General features: G+C 38.4%; 1 protein-coding gene across 4 annotated transcripts in view; it reads right to left on the bottom strand.

Moving 5' to 3' along the window:
• KIF21A (kinesin family member 21A) overlaps positions 1–12517 on the bottom strand; it is an 86888-nt gene that overhangs the window by 73600 nt on the left and 771 nt on the right. The gene's annotated exons all lie outside the window — the stretch shown is intronic.

Below are 12517 nucleotides of genomic sequence, written 5' to 3' on the forward strand. Positions count from 1 at the left end.
CACCCCACAAGACAGTCCCTTGTGTCATCTGCAGCTCTCCTCTAATTTTTGAATCAGTCACAAGCACTCTGAACTGAGCAAATCAAGTATTCAATAGCACATAACAAGGATATCCAGAAAGACTTATGCATTAGATTAAACGATTTCTGGCTGCCTTTGAACCTTTCATACTTCACAATGAAACTGGAAGTCCATGGCTCTACACTATCTTGGCATCCCTATCTAGCTAGTGGAAGACTCAAGGGAGAATTTTGAACGTCTGTTTTGTTTGGAAACAGAACTTCTCAGCTATTTCCAAAGTAACTGAAGACATACCATACGCTTGTGCTCCAATCATACCTAGATCAATAAGCAACAAGAGTCTCCTCAGCACTGAATGAACACTCAGAAGACAGACACAGGCTCATTGTTACTCCAACACCACAGCTGGCCCTATAAACAGCAGTGGACCTCCAACTCTGTGTATCTTAACCCTGTACTGAAGAAAAATATCTAAAACAAGTCACACAGATGATTTAATTATTTCCAGTCTTGGAAGTGAAGTGGCCCGTGTCCTCAAACCATGGCTTAGCTCAGCCTGGCACACAGAAGCAAGGATCCATAAAAGCTCTATGGCAGCACCCACCCTGACACACAGGAGCGTATCCAGAGGATTCCCAGCACTGGTAACAGCTGCAGCAGAGAGAGACCCTTGAACACAAAAGTATCTCCTACATTTTATTTCTTAATTATCAGAACAGAAAAATAACATAATGCCAATTCAAGTTACTTGTGAGCAAAGGATGGATACATACACATTTGCTGTGCTGGAGAGACCATCCCCCTCTACACCAAGGAAGTGGCAAAACAGGACAGCAACTATTACAGCAGTGCAGTACATGGCAAGCATTCTGTCCCACTGGATATTCCCTGGACAGACAGAGTCTTGAACAAAGGAAGTCTTCTTAAGGTGAAAACTGCATGTATAAATTAAAGAATACACATATAAAAGGAGCAGTTAGCTGCCCAGCTAGACTACAATCAGTTATATTTCCTTGACATATCTGGTAAAACTTGGAAGTCAGTAGCATTTCCTAGCTACAATCTGAGAAATCAAATGCATATAAATTCAAAAGACAGAGATGTGAGCTTTGAAACATTTTATTCAGTCTACCAATACATTCCTCTGTTTTAAACAGATTGAACTTCAACCAGACAGCTCTTACACATACTAGGCAGATATCCAGCAATACAAACCAAACTGAATGTGAACTTTGCCCAGCACTCCACATGCATTTTATGAATACACAAATCTAAATAAATAAATCAAGTGAAAAAATCCATTCTTCATATACAAGACAAAAACTGATAATGCACAAATTAAAAATAATTTCCAAAGAAATTATTTGGAAAGGTAGTCAGTCCTTTGGGTTGTATTCACAACAATATCACATGCTTCATGGGATAAATCACTGACTGTTGTACACATTTCTTTCTGCCATACAGAAGATACTGTCTGAACAAGCCAGAAGAACTGAAAGAATGAAACATTAACTGTCTCAGGACAGGGAAAGAGACTATTCTATGAGATGGCTGAGAAGAGCACATCTGAAAAGCCAAGAATTAAACAATGATGGAGTGTAATTATTCCCATCAGTCACTTCAGTCAAAATAATGAGTAAGCTTAAACTGTGGCAGAGAAAATGCAGACAGGTGAGTACCATATATTCCTGCTGGGAAAAAAAGACTGTTAGCCCAACCTGAATCACACTCCAAATGCTTTCACAGCTGCAATATCACATTTACCATGAAAGAGTCTTCAAAAGGTAGTGGTGGGTCATATGAGGAGAAAGAATAGACTTTTCACAGAAAGAGTACAGCAACCATGCAAACAAACAACAAAAGCCTCCAGTACTTCACCCTGTGTATGCTTACAACACATTATCTCCTAACAGCAGCCCTATCACCAGCACCACTGCATGACTGTCAGGCCCCCAAGAATCTGATCTACCATATTCAGAACTCAACTGGAGAAGAGGCTGCATCCCCTTTGCTGAAGGTGTCCCCCACATCTCCCCTTTCCAACAGATCACAGAACAGAGCTCTTCAGTGTCTTCTTGGCTTCTTGTCTCCTCTCTGTCAGTGCAGAAGAGAAGGTTACAAAGACAAAAGGCCCAAGATCCTTTCTGAGGTTCACAGTGGGAAGACAAGAGGCACTGGTCACAAAACAAAGCAAGAGATTTCCCAGCTCAGCAAGGAAATCTGACCATCAAAAATTGGAACAGTCAAGTACTGGTTGCCCAGAAACACTGATCAATCTCTATCTCAGAGGTTTTTCCTAGACCTGACTTTAGACAGAGCCTTGCAAAACCTCACCTGAATTTAGTTTCGACAATGCTTTGAGGGGGAGGCTGGATCAGATGACCTCCTGAGGTCCCTTCAAACTTGGATTAATCTAGGCTTACCCTTCCAAATCAGTAAGGCTTTACTGTTCATGTGGACACTGTCACACCTCTGTGAACACATTCTGACATTTGAATGGGATCATTCAATTGTACTGAATTCAGGTCCTGGCACCCCACATGCAGCTTCACAGAATTACAGACAACTGGGGTGGAAAAAAACCTGGGAATGTCAGAGTTTATTCACTCACTCTACCTTTCTGGGCTAAAGTATTAATTAATTAACCAATTAATTAATGCAACATTTAATTAAGTATTTAATTTAAATATTAACCAATTAATCCAAAATCTTCCTGGCAGTAACCAGTCTGAACTGTTTTGAAGACTTTCCTGTAGGGACAATTTCACATCTCCATAGACAAAGCACAGGTTTATTTCCCTCCCTGTTCATTCCACAATATCCATCCTTACAATGGATAAATATTTTCTCCTCTCTTTTACTTTTCTTACTGAAATTTAAATCTAATACATTTTATCAACTTCACCTTGAGCATAAAGAACATTTTATTCCTTTCCACTCCATACTTGACTCTTGGTATTTTAGGATGCAACTCTTACAAATCTCCACTCCTCATATCTCACATGGAACCAGACATGTTTTCTAGACAAAGAGCCCTTTCCTGCCTCTTTTCAATTCCTCTTAGTCAGTCCGCATTTTTTGTGAGCAGCAGGACCCAGAACCTACCACTACACATCAGCAGCACTGAACAAAAAATTATTTCTTTGCTCCTTTGTAAAGACTCCAGGTTCTACATACACTGAGTTTCTTCTTTTGCTACACTACACCCCTGCTGTTCCACACTCATGAATAATGTGTGTATTCTTCAAACATTTGCCTACAGCAGCAGCAGAGAGTGCATCAGCCCTTTGTTTTTAATCAAGTATCTTCCAAGATGTAGGTCAACAACATTCTATGCAAGTTCCCTCTTCCCAAGGAGGCATTTCCACATTCAGCATCCTGAGAGCTGGAAATCAACAGGAGCAGGGGCCAGCTGGCAGGGACCAGCCCTGTTCTGGGGGCTGCAAGCACACAACAAAGCTAATTTGAAAATCTGAAAATCTCAGCATTTGAAAATCTCAGCTGTGCAATGTTTCTTGGAGGTCCCTTCCAACCTTGACAAGCCTATGATTCCTCTTCAGGGCCTACCAGGGCTACACTTGTTGACATTTAGAGAACAATGAAAAGTCCATCTGTTCCTACAAGCTTTGCAAACAACAGCAATGAAATAGATCTACAGCGACATTTTAAAATGCAGAGCCAAGACAGTGGGCTGACCGGCCAATGTAGATCACTTTGAAGACTGTGTGAGGAAGACAAAGAAAGAGGGCAAACAAAAAAAGACATCCATAAAACAAAAAACTGAAACAATGAATCAAACAAACAAATATTAAAGAACCCCACAGACACACCCCCCAAGAGCAAATTCAATTCAGCCCCAACTCAAACAAAACCCTTTTAGGAGTACAAAAACTAAAAAAGAACATTAATTATACTAAGGTTTAACTGTCAAATAGTTTGCTTGCAAATACCAATTCAGCCCTATCTCTCATCTCATTTTTAGAGCTTACTGAACACCAATCCACTTTTGCTGAACTCAGAGTTCTGCTTGTAAAGATCAGAATGGCAATTTTATTGTTCCTGAGTGATGGGCTGACTGATCAGATTAGACAGAAGCATAAGCTGCACTCTAAGTGATACAGATTGAACAGGTGGCGTTCCCTCTGATCTGCAGCCTCTTCAAACACTTACAAGTAGAATCCTTCTCGTTTCAATCACCTCTAGAAAATATGCACTTAGCCATCCTTAGCCTGACATAAAAATATTTTTCTGGTCTTTAATGCATTTCAAATAGCTTGCTCCTAAAGACATCAGCCTTTCCCAAATATACCAGTAATTCACATGCATGATATTTTTAAACTAAAAAAATAAATACAGATATATAGATGGTATCAACATCTATAGTCTACAAAGTAATATGTATGGATAATAATTTTAATGAAAAATTCAAAGGTTTTACATTACAGAGAGAGAGTTTAAAAATTATTATTTCACATGTACTTAAAGATTAGACTTCAAAAAGAATGCATTTGGGACTAGGGAATGAAATAAACCTTACCTGGGCAACTTATGCAGAGTGACAACTAAAGCAATATATTGTTTGCTTAGTAGGTAAAAAAAAAAGAAAGTAGTCAGCTACTTCCTCCAGATCAAAGTGTCTGGTACAGGCATATTTTTTTTACTCTTCACAGAAATGAGTGAAGAGGAGAGGGAGAAACAAAGCCGTATATAGAATTTTTAACAGTAAGACTTTTCATAGAAAGTAATGACTAACTCAGGTGTTTTAGCAGAGTTGGTTTTCTCATGATATTACATCATGTATTATTTATATCATGTTTACTTTGAAGCTACGTCTTTGGCCTGAGGATCTTATGACATAATTCTAAGATGACAATAAGCAAAGTGCCAGGGGAGCATGGGGAAGGAAAAGCAGGAAAAGAATATTTAAAAAAAAGACAAATCCTACTATCTGCACCCATACCCTTTTTGTATCCTCATACAGGTGGAGATGGGTACACAGGGATGGGTGTCCTATGACAGAATCAAGGACAAAATAAGACAGAGGCACTGCTGCAGTTGGTAAATCAATACCACAGAGAGTGATTAGCAACTCTAGGACCTTGGGATAATGAGCTACTCAGAATGACACAAAAGGTCTCTGGACTCATCTCCCAATTAGTCCCACGCTTAAGGAAAAAATGTCCAACAAAATGAATGCTAAGGATTACTGACTTTGAAAAACAAAGTTAATTAGGTAAGTATTTTGAATAAAATATATACACACACATCTTAAGTCTACCTTTCTATCACTTTATTCCAAGAAGTCTCACAGACAACATGGTACCACATACTTAAAGGAACCCAGATACGCCACTTTCTACATTTTATGCAATATTAGATGTTTTACTATGCATGAGAAATTTCCTAGCAAACCTGCTAGTGACCCTAAAATTATACAAGACTGCATTTCATCATTTGCAATGTATTTCTAGAGGATAAACTCTTCTTTTGTACCTTGAGCCTATTATCGATGATTTGCATAACTTCTTAAACAACATTGCTAACAAATCCCATATTTAATATAGTTTCTTGACTGACATTAGTACTTCACAGCTAAGCAGCTTCCCAGCTTAATATATCACCTTAAATTTGTTTTAGCAGTATTAGACAAAGGATAACTAACATAATCATAAATGGAAGGAAAAAACAGCTCATTGAAAAAATACACCACTTAAAGACAATAACCAAGAGGTTGGAGAATTGACTCAAGATGTGGAATACCTTTTTTCAAGGCCCCAGACGTGATTATACCCAGTAAACAGAGAAACTTGTTTGATCACACTCTTCCATTATCAAAAGAGAACATGGCAGAAAACAAAGTGTCAGACTTTGAGATGTCTCAAAAAAGGGAACCATTTTCTGTCTACTCCTATTATCAATAACATTCCATGTGTCCAGCTCTGGTAGTTGAACTGGTAATGCTACAGCATGCTGCAGTCCTGTAACTCTCACTCACATTGAAAATACTGCTTTACTCATGCTTTTACAGGATAGGTTATGCTGAACATAAAGGGAAAGGAAAATAAGTATCCTTCAAAGCTACAATATCCAAGAGGAAGCATTTCAGGAAACCTGGAGTATTTGAGAGCTACTATGGAAAGACTGCATTAAATCTAAAATGTCCTGCCAAGAGACAGTTATTTGCTAACCAACTGAACCATGCAGAGTTCCTACAGCAGCATAAATGCAAGAGCCAACACTGAGACACTAAATTACCTAGACAACAAATCCTTTAGTCCATTTTTAAATTCAACAATGGAAGTGCACTGTTCAATTTGAATGCCTATAAATTGCTGTGTATAGTCAAACAATTATAACCTTTTACTAAGGTCTTGTTGCCCTCAGCTTTCTGTGTTGAAGCTCCAGAGCAAACAGGCTCAAAGGATAAGTCATGCATTTTTGTTAGGTAGACCTAAAGTTGTAAAGATGCTTAAAGGGTGCACTGTCCCAACCTCCATCTGACAGCTGATTTAAAGAAAAAAAATTTCTTTACACAGAAAAATAACTATTCCAGCAGTGGCCAACTACCAAATCTGCTGAGGCTACTACTAGAATAAAGGAACAGATGGCACTCGCTCCTCACTCTTTATTTCCATTCAGATTGTATTCAGGAAATATTTTATGCTAATCAATCATGAGATCTGAATCAGTAGGTTTTCACATTTTAGAATACATTTTGAATGTTTTGTTTCTCTGTGCATCAAACTCACTGTGACACTGACCTTATTTTTTCAATGTTCTCCATGTGTATCTTGTTGCTGTAATAAACACATCAAACAAGACCATTTTTGAAAAATAAAGCAGCATTTCTCCCCTTACACTGGATCAGATATATTTCACAAGGGAAAAGTGGAAATTAACACAGAACTAAAAAAAAAAAAAAAAAACAAACCCAGAAAAAAAAAAAACCACAGACACACACAAAACAAGGAAGAATAGGAAGAAAATGAAAAAAATTTAAAACTATTCAAGAGAAGAGAAAGAGAGCATAATAAAAAGGCACAGCTCATGTAGTTACTCTTGCTAGACTTGTTCAGATTTGGTTTGATTTCTAATTAAACTTTCTTGTTCACAGTTCAACACTTCTCAAAAGTGTTTTACATGGAAATAATATTAGCACAACAAAAAATTCTCTAGCCACCACAGATATTTAGTATTCTGCTGTATTTTCTTTAAAATAAAAAAAGCACCGAAAGTTGCTTGATTTTGGCAGCAGTAGTCAGGCAACCTAACATGAAAGCAGGAATTCCAACAGCCATCTCTGAGTGGGCAGCAAGGGCAACCTATAAAAGGCTTAAAGCAAATCAAGGGAAAGCAGAAAAAGCAGAGGGAGGGAGCAGGACTCTCTTGATCCCATGCACAAGGGTCATTCAACTATTACAGAAGAATTTACAGATGTCACACAGTAAACCTGAAAATGTGAAGCCTGGAGTTCAGCAATAAAGGAATGTCGAGGCCAACAGATCATAAGTGGTAAAGAAAACACCATGAAATGGAAATTAGTGACTAACTTGATGGTTTTTCAAACCAAAGTAAACTCCCAAGTCTTCTACAAACTTTGTGAAGTGACAAGTTAAAAATATAATCCATCCAAAAGCATGAGCAGACTGCTGAGGTACACCAACCACTGCTATTTCTTCTTCCTAAATTCAAGATACCCATCTTTTGGCAAGGAATACATGGCACTAAGGGAAAGGTCCAAGTAGGATTTCTTTCCCCTCCATCCAAGAATGAGTTTGTGTTTACAACACGAGTGGTGAAAAGGGAAGTTTATTTCCTAGAAAGCAAGATCACAGATTTCAGCCTGCCCCAAGCAATATCAGTAACGGATGATCAAGTCAGATATTATGAAACCAGAATTAATTCAGCAGCAGATGGTGCCATGGCTTTTCTTCAGCTAAAATGCAAAACATACCAACGGGGTAAAGTTTCAGAGAAGGACAAGGGGATGTTTGTGTAAGTCAGAGAGCAAAGAAAAACATCAAAACTAACAAAAAGATATGAAACAGGAACTTTCCATTAACAGATTCCATGCAGAAGAGTTATTTCCCAACAGCTTGCTATTTAACGCTGCTGACAATTTCTCTTTTATTATGTGGGGCATTCTTGTGTACTCACAGACTGCTGAACTTCATTAACACAGTTACATATTTTCCCCAAAAAAACTTTAACAGCTGATTACAGATGGGAAATAATTACTGTCTATTAAGATAAAAAGCTTGGTCCATTCTAAGGAACCAAGGGATAGTACTGTAGTCTATTGCTGTTGCTTATCTAGTTACAGAATGATTTATGAGAATGCTTAGCACTGTATGGGAAGCATGAAATTAGTATCTCCAGAGCTTAAAATATGTACCACAGCATGCATATCCATTCATCTAGCATCTGAGGTTCTGTTCATGGTGGGAAGCTTAAACACATCTGTAACTGCTTGCACAACAATAGTCCAAGAAAGAAAATCAATCTCAGCTGCCATTAAAGTGCTTCAAAACACACTTGTCTAAAAAGGACAGGTTCCTTTCACTCTGTTCCTTCTTTCCTAGTGTATCTAACAATAGTTTGATCTAGCACACAGGAAAACAGCCTCACTATAAAAGCTTAAAAAGAAAGTGCTTTAAAAGAAGAATGATGCAAAAATGTGCAAAGGTAGAGGGAGGCATGACAACAAAGAGCAGATTCCATATGGGGAGGAAAAAAACCTACACAGAAACTAGTGAAGTAGGAAAAAACCCTACACAGGACAACCAATTGATCACACAGTTCAACAACTGGGGGTATGAAAAGAATTTCATACCAAAGCTTTGCAATGGGAAGCTAAATTTGCAATGGATGAACATATTCTACTTGTGTAATCAAAAGTCAACACTGTATCCTAATGCCATGCCACAGTAAGCTTTAGTTGTAGAAAGCTCTAATCTCCACTAAACTGAATTAGTAACCAATGTGTTTTTCCAGCTTACTTCATCTCCCTTTTGGAAAAGCAGAAACAGAAGCTGTGTGATTTTAATTCATCAGCTGCACTTATTACTTCTACTGTTACTAAAAACATTTACCTGGAGACCCATTACATTTTGCACACAGTTTCCATACTTGGCAAACAAATCAACGTTTCACTTTTGTGAAGCAGTGTCAGAACATATTGCAGACACCCAGGGTGGGTATGAAAAATAAATTTTTCAGACATCTCAAGGCAGAACTGGGTGCCCAGATCCCAGAGCCTCTCTACACACATGAGGAGGAATGCATCAAGACTCCTGCCCTTCATTTGAGGGATGAAACAAAGCAGATGTCAATCGCAGCAGATGAAGCAGCGCCAGTCAGGCACTCCTACCAAAGCAAGGAAGAGGGGAGATACACACAGTGTACCCAGGATGATGAGAAGTGGAAACTTTAACTACTCTGTTCTTTACAAATATTAAACATGCCTGATCATAAAACACCATCCTCTGAAGCTTCTCTGTGTTCTGCCCATTAACACAGTTTCAACTGGGCTCCATCTTTCATGAGAACATGCCCAATGCCAAAGCTCTGCAGCTTCACCAACTGGTAATGGAAGCTCTTTTATTGCCACTCCCCCTGAGGTGTCACCCAAGCATGTCAGAGTGACCATCTTCTCTTAACTAGTGGGCAGCTTGTTCAGCAATTCATCTTTTCACACTGGACTTATTTTCTTCTTCTGTTTTAATATAGCATCCCTAACAAATCAACACTGAAGCTTATTATCTGTACATCCAGGGCCTCCACCGACTCCCAGTGGATCAAGGCCATCTTTCACCTTTGAAGGGCTAGAAGACAGATATTTCCTTCAATGCTCTGCACTGTTATTTGGATCCTGTTATGGAGAAAACACAACAGACACCCTTCCATGCTTTATCAGGTACAGTCCTCCATACAAGACTTCTTCTCAGACCTATCCAAACATTATTGTTCTCCAGAAGTTCTTTTGTTTAATGTGTATTCAAAAATGCAAAGGACTGAAATGCAACTTTGATTTCTTAGATCACCACTGCTAGAACATCCTAAAATGGCCCCAAGGCACATGGAGCAAGGACAGGCACTAACTGTTGGAGCCATTTCAATTCCTGTAACCCAGCTCAGGTCTGGTTGGTAAAAGGGTAAAAGTAACTGCACACTTCTTGGGTGACCCCATCCAGCCCCTTCCATGGGTCATACAACAGCTCTGAAGTACAGTAACAGAGCTAGACCACTGGCTGTTGAGGATCTGAATCTTAGGTGAGAACCTCATCTACCCAACACACCACAAGCCTACACACTGTATTTTGCTGGTGGACACAACTGAAGTTGCAAAAGACAAGAGTTAGAAACTATAATCTACATCCTGTTGTGAACTTGAAACAGTTGCTTATGATGTTGATAACATTTCATAGCCTTCTTGTCAAAAGTTAGTCTTCATATGCTGAAAAGACACTTAAAAAGGAAGACAAATTTTAGACTTACAGAAATGATCATTTTTCACATTTAAAAGAAAGTTCTCTAATCAGATGACTGCCTTCTATCATGGGGGCTCTCTGACTTTATGTGAAAACAGACACTACACACAGTCACACAGAGAGCAAAGCTCTTTGCCAAAGTTGCACACCATCATCCACAAAGTCCACAAGTCTTTCAGTGGTGAGTGACTAGAGAAAAATATTTTCTTAATTGGGGAATTTAACATTAGTTACTGGATTATCTGCCAAACTATTTCCAGCTTTCATGCTTCACTAAACTGGAGCTCATCAGTCACAAACCCATGATTACACTGAAGAAAATGGAGAGCAATTAGCATACAAGATGATAGCTTAAAGCTGGTGCTAATTGGAAAGAATAAAGTATTTTTCATTCCTGTTGGATACAATTAGGTGAGACAACCAGGTTCTGGAAAAACAATTTGCTAAACAATTTCAGTGATGTCTACTCTGTAACCTATGTTTAAAGTCTAAGCAAATTCATGCCTTTGCAGTATATCTTGCAACCATGGGGGTTGCAAACTAAAAGCTGGTCCAGCTGTAGAGAGAGCCTTGCTCAGAGGCATACATACAAAACACAACAACTAATTCATCACAACTGTGGAGAGCATTACTGAACTAAGCTCAAGTTGCCAAAAAGAGCTGAAGAGCAAAACCAACAAGGAAACAGAATATAATGCTTATAATGCATGGTACAGCATGGCACCAATACACACAGAGATGCAAAATCAGCTGAATTATAGGACTGCACAAAATACACAATCAGAAATAAAAGAAAACCACCTACAAAGAGCTACTGGTGCAAAAACAATTATTGTGCATGCTTTTGTTCGTAAATGCTAAACAGAGAGGGGAAAATCTTGTACATGAATAGTTAATTTGCCAAAAGGAAGAAAGCAGACAGGACGAAAAATGCAATCCTTCATTATTAGTGAACTGCACTCAGGCACAAAATTTTAGTTAGACAATTATACTGCAGAAATATACCTTATAACATTAGGGATTTGTTGTCAAAAACTACAGCTGGGTGACTTTAATTTACTTCTACAAATTCTTTACCATATATTATTCCTAATCTATTTTCAACACACCCCCAATTACAAATGTATCTCCACCAGTAGGTTTTTTATTTAATTCCAAGCTGCAACAAACCTCTGCATTTGTAAATGAACTTCTACATCACTATTTCTTTTGGCTCAGAACATATTTAATACTTTCTTCAAATGAGAGAGCAGTCTGTAAACCTGTAACACACCCTGTTTTTAGGATCACACCTATCTCATATTTTCCTTTTTAAAAATACAGCCTAATTATGCTTTAGACTAGTACCTCCCTGAACATTATGTGAAAAATGCTTCAACAGATAGCACTCACAAAAGCATCTCTCCCAACAGAAAATGCTGCTGCAATCAGACTTTAATGAACAACTGCAGCATACACACCACGTTACCAGGCAGGGGTGGTGCTTCTCTGTTTACTGAAAATGTTATTGCACCGCTCCCCCAACTCCATGTATCAACAATAGCACGCAGTAACATCGCTTATTTCTGCATCCTTCAGAGAAAACAAAACAAAGCTAATCAATCACCTTCTTCATCTTCCTGAACAACCCTTGAATTCTCTAATGCAAGACTGCCCAAGGACCCACTGAGTCAAACAGACCTTCCCCTAAGGTCTGATTTCTTGTGTTGTAATACTCCAACTGTGCCAGCATAAAGAAACTTCTTAAAATCAAAGAAATAAATCAACAGACAGTATCACAATTAAACCCCAATATTGACGAACCTATACATAAACAGACATAGATATATGCACATATACATCTATTTCTCCTCATGCTTCAATCATGTAAAGACATCTTGAAAAGTGAAGCATCCACGGGCTAAATTGGAAGCTCTTCAAACAATAAAATAGTATTTTCACGTAGAAAACCAAGAAGAGCCAAGAGCTCACTGATGAATAGCAGATTTTTATCTCTGACTAAAGAG

This window comes from Agelaius tricolor, unplaced genomic scaffold (assembly GCF_023055355.1).
Source record: "Agelaius tricolor isolate 1412-34295 unplaced genomic scaffold, bAgeTri1.0.p SCAF_3, whole genome shotgun sequence".
In the NCBI taxonomy this organism is placed as follows: Eukaryota; Metazoa; Chordata; class Aves; order Passeriformes; family Icteridae; genus Agelaius; species Agelaius tricolor.